Genomic DNA, 16502 nt, shown 5'->3' with positions numbered 1-16502 from the left:
TGCCATTAGTGTAAGACACGCGTCAATGGCTTTTTCCACGGAAAACCATTAACTCTTCAGATCATTCGGACTGTTAGTGTTTCTTGCTTCCTTTGCTTCTTTGGCTTTAAATCCTCTTCCCACCTTTCCAAGGCAAGATAACTGGACACAAATCAGCTTGCATCAGTGACTTCCTTCGAATTGTATATGTTAATTTTTCCTTAGTAATTTTGAATCCTGTTGTTTGTGGAAATTTCTTTTTAAAACGTAGGAAGAATGTCACAGTAGCTTTTTAATTGAAACACAAACAGACATGAGGCAAGTGTGTGGGAAGGAGCAGTAATTGGAATTGTGCTGTGACTAGCCGGGTCCCATGTTAGAGTAATTTTTTAGCTTTTAGTAAAGAGCAGGAGCTCTTTCAGATCTTGTATCTCAAAGCCTTGCTTTTCTTGATCAGAAATGATCAGGCAAAACAGATCTTTATTTTTATCTTGTAAAGAACAGACATGAGTCAGACTATTTGCATGCAGTGCTCTTGCATTCTTCTGGAAATATTTCTGAAACAAAGCTCCTAGGAATCACAAAGCAAAGAAATAGTGCTGCACCTTTCTTGTTAAGCTGTGCCCCTAAACAGAGTGCAACATGTGATTTTTTTCAGGTCTTTGAGCACAGGGCTGTGTTCTGTTCAAATTCACACAGTGTGTAATTAATTGCATGCAGTTGTGCATCTTGGATTCGAAAAAGAAATGGGTGGCTATTGCAGAAAACATTTGATTGGCAAGGCAAAGTATTACTGCTGAACATGTAAAATTGTGGGATTAGGATTTGCATTTTCTTCCTGGTTAAGAAATTAGAGTCTGGAAAAGAAAAAGAAAACCATATCGTGCACCTTTCTTTCCTGGGGATACTGGTAGGTTCCCCCAGGGTGTTTATACTTTGTGATGTTCTCTCTATGAAAGCAAAAACCCAATTAACTCTCACCTGATTTGCCTAGCCCTGCTCTTGTTAAATGATCATTCCTAACAACTGGCTCTTGGTTATGAGTGTGGTTTTCTGGGAGGTTGTTTTCTTCATGCTGGAAGTGAACTTGGATTGAACTCGGTGGCGGGCTTTGCTCTTGTTGTCAAGGCTGGAGAGCCCCCAGCCACCAGTGTGCCCTCAGGTCAGGCTATGTGTGACATGGGAACAGCTATTCGTCAGCTCCTGTTCTTGGATGATAATTGACCCTTCCAGTTAAACCAGAAAAGCCCCACCCTTTCCCAGAAGTCCCAACAAGTCCCAGGTTTCACTCTTTGTTCTGAACTCCAGACTTTCCCTAGGGGCTATCAGCCTTCCTGGCATCCCAGTGCAGGGCACAGGGTGAAGCCCCCTGGATCTCTGTGTCCTGTGCCCTGTTCAGGCTGGAGAAGTGCTGGGATGAACATCACAGCCAGTCCTAAAGGAAATACTACTGTAAACACTCTTCAGAGGTGAGGGTATGCAAGAGGGATTTCTTTAGCTTAGGGTTAGAGGGTGTCTGCTAGAGTAGTGTTGGGGTTTAACCAAAACCAGCCACTAAACCCCAAAAAGCCACTTATTCACTCTTTTCCTGGTGAGATCAGGGGGAGAATTGGAAGGGGTAGAAGTGACAAAGCTTATGGGTTGGGATAAACAGAGCAAAAGCTGTGCACACAAGCAAAGCAAGGAATTCATTGTCCACTTTCCATGGGCAGGCAGGAGTTCAGCCATCCCCAGAAGAGCAGGGCCCCATCACAGGTAGCAGTAACTTGAAAAGGCAAATGCCAGCACTCTGAACACCCCATGCTTTATATACTGAGCATGATGCCATAAGGTCTGGACTGTCCCTTTAGTTAATTGGGGTCAGCTGTCCTGGCTGTGTCCCCTCCCAACTCCCTGTGCACCCCCAGCCCCTCACTGGGATGGGCTGAGAGGCAGAAAAGGCCTTGGCTCTGTTCAAGCCCTTCTCAGCAAGAACTAAGCCATCTCTGTGTTATCCCCACTGTTTGCAGCACAAATCCAAAATTTAGCCCGTGCTTCTTGCCGTGAAGAAAATTAACTCTATCCCAGCCAGAACCAGCCCCGGAAGTTCATTAGTCAAAATTAAATTGAGTTTGAGGAAGGAAGGACATGGGGGAGTGGGAAATGAAGCCCACTTCCCTAGCAGCCTTGGGAACAAACTGAATCCTTGTGTTGCCAGGGTCTGAGGCAGTTTGTTCCCTTTTGAGGAATGCAGGGACACGTTCCCTTCCTCATCAGCCAGCCAGTGGCCGTACAGCTTGCCCGAGGTGTGGGCCGAGTGTGTAGCTCTGACTGTGTCGAGAAGGAAATGACTAAACTTGCTGTCAAGGCATGGTAACAAAGAACATCTTTGATTTACCAGAATAGTGGTGGTGCAGAGGCTTGGGAATAGCTGCGGTGCTGCCACCTGTGCTGGGAGTAGCTGGGAGTCAGTCTGGAGAACAGCCCTCGTGGGGAGCGTGAGTCTCCTGCAGTGTGGTGGGAGACAGACCTGGCTGGGAGCTTGGTTCTGAACAGCTGCTGGGGCTTCCCTGTGCTGCACAGGACTCTGAGGGAGTTGGGGCAGCACTGGTGGCTGCAGCAGGAGGGCCAGGCCAGCTGTGACAGGCAGAGGTGGCCAGTCCCTCGCAGCAAAGGTGCAGCTGCAGAATCCCACAGCAGCTCTGCTCCACGTCTCCTTCCCCCTGCCCAACTGCTGCCTGCGTGTCCTAGCAGCCCAGGCAACAGCAATCCCAAAGGTCCTGTCAATCTGGGAGCCTCAGCTCCAGTCAGATATTTGTAATGAAGGGGAGAAGCTCCATCTAATTATAGGTTTTCCATTTCGGCCCTTCATATTACTTTAGGCAGGCTTAAAATAACACCGTTAACTAACTTCTTTTCCCTGGCTTTGCAGTTTCATACATGACATTCTGCAGTGCCCTTTATAGAAACCTCAAATATTTTTTTTGCCCCGCCTACCACATTTTGTGTCTTTTTCCATCTGGCAGATGTTTTTTCCCTGTGTTGCACAGGGCTCAGTACATAATTAGTCTGTTGCAATAGCCTGGAGCCCCAGTCCTGTGACGGAGTCTGCTTGCACAGGCTTCTATGTCCTGCTCAGTTCTTTGTCATTTTTTTTCCCCTGGTGGTTTTGTTCAATGTACTCTAAAAACTGTTCTGAGAAGTAACAAGCACCCAATAATTTGTGTGCCTTGACATCATCTATTATAGCTTTTTACTGTACCTGAAAATATTAGGGGATTTTTCCTCCCAGTCATACAAGGGCTGAATTCTCTCTCTTCCAGTTTATAACCTCTGGATATTTGCAGTTTGTTGCCACAAGTCGACAACTAGTTAGTCAGTGTGCCTTTACTTTATTCCTACATTTTTGACCTGATTCTTTGCTTTCCAGTCATGTTACTTGCTTGTCTTAAACTCCTGCTCTTGCTCTTGTCATGATTTTTGTTTGGAGAGCAGTGTCTCAGTGTGCCAGTGAAGTGTCTCAGGTGGGGGTACACTGGTTGTTTCTATCCTTCTACTAACCATATTTCACTGAGCATTTGTATTTGAGTCACTTATTCTTATGCCTCTTCTAATGGGAGCTCATGTAACTGCATAGGTTTGGAAGTTTTTAGTTATTAGCCTGAAGTTTTATTCCCCAAACTTCCCTTTTGCATTTCAGATTCAAAGCCTACCCAGAACCTTCTCTTGTAACAGTTCTGTCAGATTTCCCATACCAAATAGCTCCTCTTCTGTGCACAGTCTGTAGATGGGAGTATCCGAGATTAAAACTTCCTGTCAAACCGCAGGAACAGAGAACATCTTTGATTTACCAAAATAGTCACAGTAAAGAGACTCAGGAATATTGTTGGGAGTGAATTGTGGGGTTGGTTCAGTGCTATGGACTGCTCTGATTTCCATTGGCTTTACTTCACACCCTGATTTTCAGATGTTCATCAACATTGGGTGCTTGTTTGGGTTGCAGTAGTGAGAAGGAAGCCTTGCCAGGTATTATTCACCTTTGTTTTGTGCTATATGCATGTGATCAGCTGGGGAGGTCAAGGGCAGGCACAGGCCAACTGTGTAATGTAGAGATACTGAGAAATAATGTTACTGGGAATTATCTGGAATTAACAAGCTCATTTCCTTTTTGTACATCAGTTGTCATCCTTTAATCTCTTGGTATTAGCTTTTTTTAAATGCTGTTATGTACATCATCCACAGTGCTTCCTGTATCCTGTGTCACTTGATAATAAACTTTTACAAGATATTGCTGTTAAGTCATCTCAGGCTTTGAGTGATTAATCAAAATCTCTATTTTTCTTTTTCTCAGGGTTGGATGTTTATATGGATCAGTGGTACTTGCTCAAGAGTGACAGTGGAGATCAACTCTAAGTCTATTCCTCTGAGTGAGTAATCTAAACCCACTGCATTGCTGATGTCTATTAACTACTATCTGCTGCTTTTTTTTTGCTTTTTAATATCTTACACAACAGCTCCTTTGGGCTTTCATTTCAAATATCATTAAAATGATGCTGTATATGATTTCCCATAAGAGTTGTAGAAGAATGTCAGTCTCCTTCTGCAGATATCCATTGGTTTTGCATCTTTTAAAGGATGGTCCTTACTTAACACAGTCTAAGCTGTTGTTTAATATCAGAGAAATGTGGAAACTGTGTTTAATGACAGTAGATTTAGGGTATTGTGTGGACTGTGGCAGAGTAATGAAGTATGTTTGGATTATCCAAGAAGCAAAACTGAAATGAGCTGTTCTGTGGCATGTGGAGTGTTCAAGCAGTGTCAGTGCACCCCAGTTTGAGGGTTCAGCTCCAGCACAAGATCCCCCTGGACATGCTGTGACTGAGTGATGCAGCTGTGCATGTGCAGTGAGTCTGACTCAGCAGGTCTATGGCAATGTGCAGACAAACTGCCAAGGGCTTTCAGATTACTGGGGCAAGTTTATGAGAAAATGCATTCAGCAAAACAGAGTATGTGTTGTGAGATCCTTTGGAAATGTCCCAGTTCCGTTGGCTTCAAGGAGCAGCATTTTGCATTTGGTCTAGACTGATTTGATCCAAGCAGCCTAGTGCATGTCAGAGTTGGCAATCTTGTTTTGGGAATGGTTTTCCCTCATCTACTTTGTTTGGGATATTATGGTATGATTTAGCTTCCTAAATTCCAGCTGGAGAGCTGGGTCAGATTGCTGAGCGAGCACTTGATCTGTGCACTTCTTGGCTGGGATGTGCTCATCCCATAACTCCACAGCTGGGCTCCCAATCCTACAGGATGTGAGAACTGGTGTCACATTTAAAATACTATTTCCCTTATTTTACTCCCTTACCCTCTTCCATAGCCTTTGGAGTGCTTCTTTGTGGCTCTCCAACCCTTCCCACACTAAATCACTGTGCATGAGCTCTCTCTGGGATTCACAGCTGCCCAAGGTCTTGCACCAGACTTGGAAAGAAGTGGGTGTTGTTGCTCCTTGTTTGTCAGAAGCCCTGAACTCCACAGCCAAAAGCTTTTATTCCCTAGTTTTTAATCAGAGGTCTGCTGGCACTGGAAGTGGTTGTCACCTATTGTCTCCCATCCTGGTCACATTCGTTCAGTTTTATCACCACTTATCAGGCTCGGTGGGATTACGCTCCAGCTGGATTTGCATCCATCATGGCTGTAAAAACATGGTTAAAAGTCTGATGCTGGCTAGCAGCCACCTTCTGCTTGTGTGTTTGGAGACTTTCAATCTGCTGGCATCATCGTGCAAATGTCTTGCCTTTGCTGGAAGTCTCTCCCTCCTTGCTCCCCTTATGCTGTGCTGATTCCCCCTGCCTGGGACATAAATCTGCCTGGTTTTCCCTGTCACTGGTGCTGCTGCTCCCGGGGAGGGAATGTGTGTGTCCATCTCCATCCAGGCCTGAAGTAGCAGGTGCTCAGTCCTCCCTTCTCTGTTCCTGTGGCTCCAGGACTGGCAGGTTTCTGGCATTTGGAGGAGTCAGACCTGTTGCCCTCAGCAATCAGTCTGAAAAGCCTGACTTCTCCAGCTGCTGCTTGCTTTCCCCAATAAACAGATAAATAAGAGCCTCTCCTAATGAGGTGGCAGGAAATTCCCATGCCTGACTCAGCACTGACAGGGCAGGGGACTGTGTTTGGGGCTGCTGGCTGCTTCTCACAGATGGAGAGGAACATGGGCTTCTTTGCTGGGTTACCACAAGTTCAGCACACATGTCTGACCTCCAGTCTCACCCCACAGAATACACCAAAGTGTTCAGAGTGGAGTTTCAGTGCCTCTGCCCATGGCCTCTATTTATCCATAAAAGCATGGATTTTCATCTTCCCTCCTTGGCTAGCTCCATGTTAAACATACTGCTGCCAGTTCAGCCTTGCCCCACAGTAAGGCCACATGTATAAATAATCCAGAAAAGCTAAATAAGACTTTTAAAATAAGCCTTAGCAGAAGCAGCTGCTTCAGTGTGGTGACATGAAGACACAGAAACCTGGCTAAGTCCGTGTAGCCAGAGTCAGTCGTACTCCCTGCAGCTCCTGCTCTTTCCTAGCAAAGCCCTGCAGGTTTGCAGGTGTGTCTTCACCCTCCACCACCAGCTCTGAGTTAGGTCTGTGCTCAGTGGCAGCAGGTTTTTGGTGTGTCTAAAGCTGAGACAGAGCACCACTGTAGCACTGAAATGACATCCAGTCCACCCTCTTACAGTGCCTGTGTGCAAGAGGCAATAATCAGTATTTGCTGGGTTTTCCGCCCTCAATGTCACATTGAATACAGGAGGGAAAGAAGCACAAGGCTACTTCTATGTGATCCATTTATTGGCACTTGATGGCTTGTCCTGCAGGGCCCAGCCCACACACAGCTTTTCTTGGGCTTTTAATAGTTGTGCTAAACTATTGTAAAATAGTTAGCTAAATTGTACTCAAAATAATAATAATTTCAAGCATTTCCCCAGAGCCTGTGGCTGCTCTGCATGTTTATGAGAGGTGCAGCACTGCCTATGGTTGGGGCAGGGGAGGGTCCGCAGGCAGGCTGGGATGGGATTTTTCTGGTGTCTTTTTCCTCCCCTTCTTTTGAGAGGAAATACTACTGCTTGCAGAAAATAAGTATTTTCTTGTGCTTTTGCTCCTCACACTTTATGTGATGTGGTTTGAACTTAAAGTGGTGGAACACTTCTGGTCACCCACAGTTCTGATGGTGGCTCTGTAATACACATGAATCTCTGCAGAGAGGGGGGATGTATCTGTCTGTAAACACTGAGCAGCCTGCCCTGTTTGTCCAGCATGTGACCCCTCTGCTGCACACGGCGTTTTCCTGCCTCCCACCCATCCGGTTCTTCTTATTTTATTGACTTTCCCAGTCCTAGAAATTGCTTTGTATTCAAAAAACATAAATTCATCCCTCACAAAGCTTGCAAACCTGATTTCAGTTCTTCCCTTATTCTTTGAAAAACTTTTTTTGCTCTAAGACCGAAAATGTACATTTTCCCTGTTTATTTAGACAAGCTTATTTTATTCTGCAGAAATCTTGTCAAAAGCTAAGTTTCTTTGCTTGCATTTATAATCCTCTGAGGTTTATGTATTGGGAATAATCTTTGTGAGCTGGAAAAAGATTGTCCAATCTGTTTCAAGATGCCCCACTTTTTGAGTATTGCATCTCATTAGGAATACAGTTGGCTGTTTGCATGGCTTTTTTCTTCCTCTGTATAGCTTGGGGGAGAAAATACATCATTTCTTCATCTAGTAATAATGCTTGGCACTTTGCATCTTCAAAGAACTCTGTGGCTACGAATTGAATAATTCCTATAACACTGTGTAGTAGCTTCTCATTATCATTTCCTGTGTTCTACAGATGGGCAAAGTGAACAAGAAGTCAAGTGAGCTTAGGCCATGGAAAGAGAAACGAGGTCAATTTGAGTTCCCACCTTCCTGACTTCTAATAGAGCAAAAGAAAGTTTGATTCAGGTTGACACAAAGGGAAATGTAATGATCTTTCCTAGCCTTCTTCACTACTTAAGTGCATTTTCTGGTGGTGTTTTTTGATGGTTTATTATTGTATCCCTAAATAAGTTTTCTTTGGCACTGACTGATGTGGTTGGAGGAGTGTGAGGAATTGACTGAAGTTTTATAAAGGTGAAGTAGCATATTAATAGGATTAGGTTTGTGGGGTGTCACTCACTGCTGTCTGGGGGGAGCTCTCTGCTTCTTCCCTTCTCTTTCCTCTCAAAGCAGAGGCAGAGGAGACTGTTTCTGTATTATTTGGGAATATTTTTTCCCCATCTTGTTTTCCATCTCAGACTAAGATGGGAAAAGTGAGCCTCAAAATGAGAACTGTGTCAATACATAGAAGCTGATCTTTGTTGTTTCATCCACCACATGCCATGCTAAGATTTTTTTTTCCCTCCTAGGGACTGTAGTGGAAGTTGTTGGCTCAGAGTGGTGTCTGGAATGATGTCATTTGCAGAAAGAATTTATACAACTGCACTAGGCTATAGACCTTGATTTAAAGCTGCTTAATTCCCAAATGCATTGCATGGCATATAGAAAATGTGAGTGCTGTAGGCAGTAAACCGTGGAATTATGCACTCTTTTACAGAGGAAGTCATGGTAACAATTTTGTTCCCTACTTGGTAGAAGTTAGTTAAACTTTTTTTCAGGAATTCTGTCTTTTTACAAAGTTGCTTTGGAGCACTGGAGAGTGTTCGGGCAGTTTAGTCCTCTTGGGGAGAATGGATAATCTGCTAGGTGCAGAGGAGCATGGAAATCACATGAAGAATTCCTTCATCTTCTTAGGAAAATCTCGTGGCTGCTTCTCTGCAGGCTCTCAGAGGTTCCCTGGCCACCTTCTGACTGGCTTCAGATGCCTTGCTTGATAAACTTCCAGGCAAAAAGCCTTGCTTGGCTTAGCACAGCTTTATTCTGGGCATGCCATGCTAGTGAAGGCGGTGGAGAAAGCAGCTGTCTCTGGCCATGTGCCCTTTTTGGGGATGCAGAACTTTGCAGAGACTTTTTTAGGGGCTCAAGATTTAGTTCCAAGATTATATTTAGTTTTCTGTTTCTGATGGGTGGGACAGATATCCTGATGCCTTAGATGAGACCTTCAGTGATGGGCAGCAGCACCAAGGTATCACAGCCGGTATTTTTATTTTCATTTTTCTTTTACTTTCTTATATAGGGAATGAATACCTCATTTGTGCATGCTCCTTCCCAGTGCTGGGTAGAGCTGTCCTGAACCACTCTGTGCTCCCAGGGCTCTGGTTTCATCCTCTGCTTCTCATGACACCCAAATTGCTGATTACTTGTCTGCTGACTTTTTAAGGATCTGAATGTGGCTTTTCATGAATCTGGATGTTTTTCCTTTATTGGGCTTGGGAAGCTCTCAGGGCTGAGTTGGGACCTGGAATTCGCAGCAGTGCTGCAGACCAACTGGTGAAGGCTTCCATGCCTTGCTTGCAGGATATGAGTACTTGTGGTGAGGTCTTGGTGTCTCTCCTTTGTAATCTGGTAGCTTCTTTCACTAGATTTTGATTTCAGCTGCTTAGGAAAAATGTCAGCAACTCAGCATGTAAGGAACTGCATGTGCATCTGGGGTTGTTCTGTTGTGTTTGTTTTAATTTTGTGTTCTGTAATTTTTTTGAGGTATTGCATCCAAAAGTGGTGAGTGCCTCCAAGAATGTGCCCAGGGCAAATTGCCTGAATCATACTGATACCTGAGGAATTTTGTTGAGATCTTTTAGGACCTCTGGGTGTTCCTTAGGTATTTGAAATTAAGAGGAAGGGACCCACTGGCTGGAAGGTGATTGCACAGGGAGGGTTGGATGGGGCTGCTTTTTTTTTTTTCCCCCTGGGGCATCAAACCACTGTCAGAAAGCACTAAGGTCTTCAGTGGAAAACCAGCTGTTGTCATTTTTCAGCTCTCCTCACTGCAAATTGGCGAGCTCCCCATTTCTCCTGTGTTTGAGAGGCTGAGGTGGTGCAGCCCAAGTCTGACAAGTGATAACCAGGGAGCCTGGCCGTGTTCTCTGGGGGGATTCCAGCTGTAAGCTGGCCCCCTAAAATGAGCAAGGATGGGGCTTCCAGGCTGAGCTATCTGGAAAATATCAAGCGGTAGGTGACAAGGTGTGAAAGGCAAGGGCCACTCCGAGCAGTGAGACAGAAACCTGGCAGTGACAGCAGTGGGAGAGGTACTGGATGCAGCTGGAGATGGGCTGGAGCAGGAACTCTGTGTCCAGTCTTTCCCCTCTTTCTAAGGGAGGCTCAGACCCACTCTGCATTAAATTGGTGTTTGTCTCAGCCTGCTTATCTGCTGGCCATCCCACACACTCACTCCAGATGTTCTTATCTCAAAACTGGAGATGCACCTGAAATTGTCCTTCCAGGATTTGGAAGCTTTTTTGTTAAAGCTGTCTGTCTGCCAGTGTTTCCAAGGACACATCACACTTTGAAATCGTGGTATTAAAATAATTGCTTTTGAAATGGAGGGAGGGTCATGTGCTCTACATCAGAAATTCCTCTTAGTGCTTATTAATCCGGTATATAAATGTCATGGCTTACATCCACAGGGTGTTTATATTGAATTTTTAGCTGCATCAGTATCTCTTGCTCCTCAGAATAAATGCCATATAATCTGGTAATGAGCAATATTCTTAATTTAGAAACCAAAAATAGGACATAGACAAATCTGAGTTACTGGAAGAAAGTAGGAAATAGCCTTACCTCATGAGGGGAGAGGAAGTTCAGTTGAATCATCTAGTGTTTAGTGTAATTGTAAGGCCAGAGAATTCTGTCTGTTTCCCTAGGATGGCACAACAATTGCCATATTCCAAAGGCCTGATCCTCCTGTGGTACACCTCTTCTGAGGTGTGTAATGGGGTAGTTGGGAAACACCCTTCTTTCCACACCCTGAGGAGGTCAGTGCCCACAAATTGGAGGTACATTAAGCAGTAGGGATTTTGGCTGATGCCCTCTAACACCCTGTTTGAAGGAGATAAAGTTGTTCCTCTGAAACCTACAGTGAGCAGCACTGGCTGGGACAAGATGAGAATTTGGGAGTGGAATCATCCTTGCTGTGGCAGGTGGGCATCATCCAAGATCTCTAATGTCTGGAGCACCTTCCAAGCTGACAGTCCTACACCTGAAGGAGGTGCAGTGGAACCAATAGTCATATAAGCATCAGTGGCTTAATAAAGTCAGTCCCTGATACACTAAGGGTGGTAATGCTGCAGGATGTCCCCATGGAGTGATGACTCAGTGGCCAGTGCTTGTTTTCTCTACACCATGAGGCTCTTAATTTTAGCTCAGGTGCTGTCTGAGTGCTGGGCAGATGGGTGAACTTAGTTCAGTGGAGGCTTTCTGTGACTCATTGCCTTTCCCAGACACAGCCTGCTCTCCCACCCTGTGAACTCCCTCAGTGCAACAGAGCAGCACTTGTTTGCCCTGATTCACTGAGTGATTTTTGGTTTGTGTTCTGTATGCAGTAACAGTGGCTCTGTGTAACCTTAAGTAAAATGTGCCATGAAATATCTTGGTAAAGAAGTTACTTTTCTATGTGATGGTGGTGAACCAACCACACTGAACCAAAGTGATGTGGAGCAAGATCCAATAGGAAGTGAGCATGTCTTTGTTGCAGACTTGGTGTGAGTTTTGGAACTTCAGTGTTTCCTGTGGTCCCAAACATACACACACCCCCACACCCAGAGCTGTGCTCTGGTGGTGCCTCTAAGTGGAGAAGGAAGGCAGATTGTCACAACAATGATCAGGATCTTTGTGAAGATTTGCTCATGTTGTGTTTGTGGCAGAGGCCATGTCTGGCAGGTGATCTGAATTCCGTCAAGGTGAGGAGAGAGCTGCTATTTATTACTGATAGCACCCACAGATTGCACAAAGCTGCCAGGATCTGTATTTTGAGGTCCTCTTTTGGTCACTTGGTCAAACAGGAATCCAGTGTTAAGCATGTTCTCAGCAGCATTGACTTCAGTGGCATTAGAAACATGCTTGACATCAATGTGGGCTTGTGCAACTTGCTGATCTCAGGCTGGGTGGGTCTTGCTGAAAAGCTCCTGTGCCGACAGAGAGACTGTCGCTATTTCAGGCTGTGGTTCTGCTCGGCTGTCAATCCAATTTAAGGGGACCAGATTATAAACACTGTGAAATGCTGAGCTGGTGCAAAGCTGCTTTGCTGATAAGGAGCTGTTCAAAATATTTGGAAAGTTCAACTCTGCTGCGGGACTGGGCAACCATTCCTGGCTCCACTCCCAGGGCTCAGTGCCGGGGGTGTTTTGGCTGGTTTGCCTGCTTGGCTGGATGCCGAGTGGCCGAGGCTTGACGTGCCCTCAGTGTCACTGTGCCTGAGGGACACTGGGGGATGGCAGCAGTAAAGCAGCCATCCTGGTTCTGCCATCTGGGCAGTGAACAGCTGTCTGTTCCTGTGAGGACAGAAAATAGTGTGGTGCATCCCATCAGGTGCTGCAGCATTGCCAAGAATACCAAAACTGAGCTTACGGCAGCTCGACGTCCTTGTATCTGTTCCCAGCTCCCAACAGGAGATGAAGCTCTGATAGGTGGGAATGCTGCATCCCTGTCTGAGGAGGAGCTTTGTTGACTGTCAGTGTTTCAGCCCCAGAACAGTCTGGCAACAGAGCAAATTGGCAGCTTGCAAGTGCTTGCAGGAGTCTCTTTGTGGATTTGGTTGTATTTTGCTCCAAGACCTCAGCAGAGATTTCCACAGTTCCTCCCTCGCCCTTGTCCTGACTGTTGCCCTTTCTCACCCTGTCCTTCACAGTGCAACAATGTGCTAGTGTTTTATTGTTTCCCTTTAAGATTTTGGGCACTAATGGAATTTATAGAATCATAGAATGGTTTGGGTTCGAAAGGACATCAAAGCCCATCCAGTTCCAACCCCCTGCCATGGGCAGGGACATCTTCCACTATCCCAGGTTGCTCAGAGCCCCATCCAGCCTGGTCGTGGGCACTTCCAGGGATCCAGGGGCAGTCACAGCTTCTCTGGGCAACTTGTGCCAGGGCCTCACCACCCTCAAAGGGAAGAATTTTTTATTAATATCTAATCTAAACCTCTTCTCTCAGTGTGAAGCCATTCCCCCTTTTCTGTCACTTCAGTTCCTAATGAAGACTCCCTCTCCAGCTTCCTTGTAGGCCCCCTTCAAATACTGGAAGGCTGCTATGAGATCTGTATGAAACCTTCTCTTCTCAAATTTTTTTGATCAAGGAGTGTGTTGTGTATAAACTTAACACCTTTGCGTTCTGTGAGTATCTAGAGTAGCTACACTTGAATGTTCCCACTCCTCTGTAGCCTATCTCATAATTTCCCTTAGGAGCCTTCTTTGCAGCTGTGCTGCCATTCACAGAATCTCTGCCAGCTGTGCTGCAGTGCTCTGGGCAGGGAATTGGGAGTGATGTGCACAGTCCAGCACAAATGTGGTATTGTGTCCTCTGGATAGTTCCTGCAAGCGCTCACCTGGATCAGATGCCTGATGCCAAAGGGTTTCCTGGTGCCTGGGTGCAATGTTAAGGTGTGTTTTCCTGTTAGCAGGACATTGTCAGCCACTGATTATCCCCCTGTCGCTAAAGGTAGGGGCAGCACTGCTTTGAGCAACTGAAATAGCTGCCTGTTGAGAGGATGGGAAAGGGAAGCCCAACAACATTGCTACATCAGGAGAAACTACGAGTGCAGTCAGTTCTGACAGCGAGAAACTGTGTAGGTACACAACAAACAGCAGTAATGGGCTGCGTCTGTCTCCTCTAATGCTTCCCCTATCTGATCAGTTGTCAACATGTGTTAATCTCTGCTGCCACAGAACATGGAGACAGCTCTGAGGTTTGTGCTGTTAAGGGTGTGTGCTGTGTATAATTCACAGTGTTGTGACAGCCTTAGCAAATGCCATGATCCACGCCAGGGAGCCCTGGGATCTGACTGTGTTATCTCCTGTGTTACCCAGGAGGAGTTTGGAGCCTTGCTGGTGTTACGGCAGGAGAAGGAACGTGTGTGGTCATGTTACCCTCAGTAGACATTTGCGTGTGGCTCTTTGGCTCTTAACAGCCACACCGGCATCTTGGGATCTTGTCAGATCTTGCAAGCAAAGGAGCACCAGGCTGGGTCACAGTTCTTGGACAAGAAGTTTCCAGGGAACAAGCTGCTGATGCAGAGTTACCACTGACGTCCTTGTGGTGCCCTGTGCGTTCTGACATGCATGCTGGGTGTGTTCCTCTTTTTCTGTTGTTACTTGGTATTTTTTGACTTCACAAGAACACTACTACAATTCTAGTGTCAGTGAGAAATCAGTTGACTCTTCTCTCCCCCGTACCATCGCCAGTTGTAAAGGATTTGAAATGAGTGTTTTGAAATCTGCAGAGGGGTATAGCATTGATTGTTTATGAGATAAAAATTGCTCAGGCACAAGTTGAATATCTACTTGCACTGAGCTTGGCTTTAGCAGCAGTGTGAAGCCATGCTTCAGATTCCTGGATGCTGTTGCTACATGGAGTGCTGTCTTTTTTTCCTCACTGGTGCAAAGTTCCCAGAAGTGAGAAGTTCCCACTGATAAGAATTTTGCACTGTTGAATGTGTGCTCTACCTGGGTAGGCTCACCCCTTAAAATAGCCATGAAGACCAGAGTAACAGGAGCCTCAGCTCAGGTGAGCAACTTTTAACCTAAGCCCTTCAGGGTGACTGGTTTAGCTAAGCTGTTTGTTTTGATTTAATGCCCAGTTTACTTCACCTTCATGTCTGTCTTCAGTTAGGTTAGCTCTCTTGTGTTTGGCAGCTGGAATTGGGAAAATAATGGCTGTTTTACAGCATATTATTGGTACACTGCTGTGTACAAGTTAAAAATTGTTGACTAAGATGGAAGTTTTCTGCCTTGGCCCACAGTGCTGCAGTACCAGGGGAGCCTCTTGGGCAGGGTTACCACAGGTTAAGGTGCTGTGTCAGTACAGAGCAGGTGGTCTCAGCTGCCAGAGCCACTGCTGAGTACAGCTGAGTTCCCATGCCACAGACATTGAGGAGTGCCTGTGGCATGGGAACTCGCCAGCAACCCTGTGGAATTGTTTCCTCTGGCGGGAAGGAGGATTGCAGCTGTCTGGCCATGGTCTGGCATCTCAGTATTGGTTTCAGGCCTGAAAATATGGATTAAGATCTTGCAATCTGTAAAATACTGCACATCATGCTGCTACATCTTGGGCAACACTCCATTTTCTTTTTAAGGACAATTTAAATAGAATATTAGGGGAGAGGAAAAAAAATCCACCGCAAACCAGAGCACAGAAATGGCAATTTAGAATTCTTGACATTTCTCAGAAAGCTGCTTACGATTATCTCCTTAAAATGGCAGATTTTGCCTGCGAGTCAAGTAGAGGAGCAAGAACTGATATTCCATAAAATACTAGGAGAGGCCTAAATGCATTTATGATCATTGAGACTTTTGCAGGAAACAGAAACTTAGAACTGCCAAAAGTTTTAATAAAGGGCAAAAAGCAAATCCCAAAATCCAACAGCATGACTTAGATACTTCCTCTGCCAGAGATATCTCCTTGTTACCATGCTGAGATACCTGTTCTGACATTTTTTCCCCTTCTTTTTCTGTGTGTACTTGTAAAAGCCCCAGTCTAAACTTCCTGACACAGGTCTGTACTACTCCCTCAGGTCCTGTCCCTGCTCACCAGAGAGAAGAGATCATTGTCTGAAACACACTAAATAACATTTCAGTAGTGCAGGATTTCCAAGGTATTTCAGTACTTCCAAAGCTGTAGTGTACCTGGAGGGAGCACACTGGTGTTAAGGGATGCATCCTGGGCTGCACCCAGGGCAGCAGGGGTGCCCCTCTGCTCTGCTCTGCTGAGCCCCCCCTGCAGGGCTGCATCCAGCCCTGGGCCCAGCACAGGAAGCACAGGGAGCTGCTGGAGCCAGGCCAGAGCAGGGACACCAAAGGGATCAGAGGGATGGAGCAGCTCTGCTGGGAGGAAAGGCTGAGGGAATTGGGATTGTTCAGCCTGGAGAAGAGAAGGCTTTGGAGTGACCTCATTGTGGCCTTGCAGTGCCTGAAGGGAGCCCACAGGAAAGATGGAGAGAGACTCTTGGCAAGGGCCTGGAGTGACAGGACAAGGGGCAATGGCTTCACACTGGCAGAGAGAGGTTTAGATTGGATATTGTGAAAAAGCTCTTCCCTGAGAGGGTGGTGAGGCCCTGGCACAGGTTGACCAGAGAAGCTGTGGCTGCCCCAACCCTGGCAGTGTCCAGCGCCACATTGGATGGGGTTCTGCGCAACCTGGGATAATTGAAGGTGTCCCTGCCCATGGCAGGGGGTTGGAACAAGATGATCTTTAACATCCCTTCCAACCCAAACTATTCTCTGATTCTATGATAGGAATTTAATTGCAAAAATAACAGAGTTTATCAACAAGACCTGAACCTCTCTGAGGTAAACCACCATGGTGTGTGGTTTTGCTGTGTCTTATCAGCAAAATCTCGAAGTAGATAAATCCATGTAGCTAAGTGGCAGTTTTGTACTGTAAGGAGG

General features: G+C 45.9%; 1 protein-coding gene across 1 annotated transcript in view; it reads left to right on the top strand.

Moving 5' to 3' along the window:
* PPFIBP1 (PPFIB scaffold protein 1) overlaps positions 1 to 16502 on the top strand; it is a 100963-nt gene that overhangs the window by 24653 nt on the left and 59808 nt on the right. Inside the window, exon 2 of the mRNA XM_077178372.1 lies at positions 4310 to 4385. The gene's annotated coding sequence lies outside the window, so the exon portion shown is untranslated. The remainder of the gene's footprint in view (positions 1 to 4309; positions 4386 to 16502) is intronic.

Source organism: Agelaius phoeniceus, chromosome 5 (genome assembly GCF_051311805.1).
Source record: "Agelaius phoeniceus isolate bAgePho1 chromosome 5, bAgePho1.hap1, whole genome shotgun sequence".
NCBI lineage: Eukaryota > Metazoa > Chordata > Aves > Passeriformes > Icteridae > Agelaius > Agelaius phoeniceus.
Note: the sequence above shows the minus strand (reverse complement) of the source record. Positions and strands in the feature narration are given on the sequence as shown.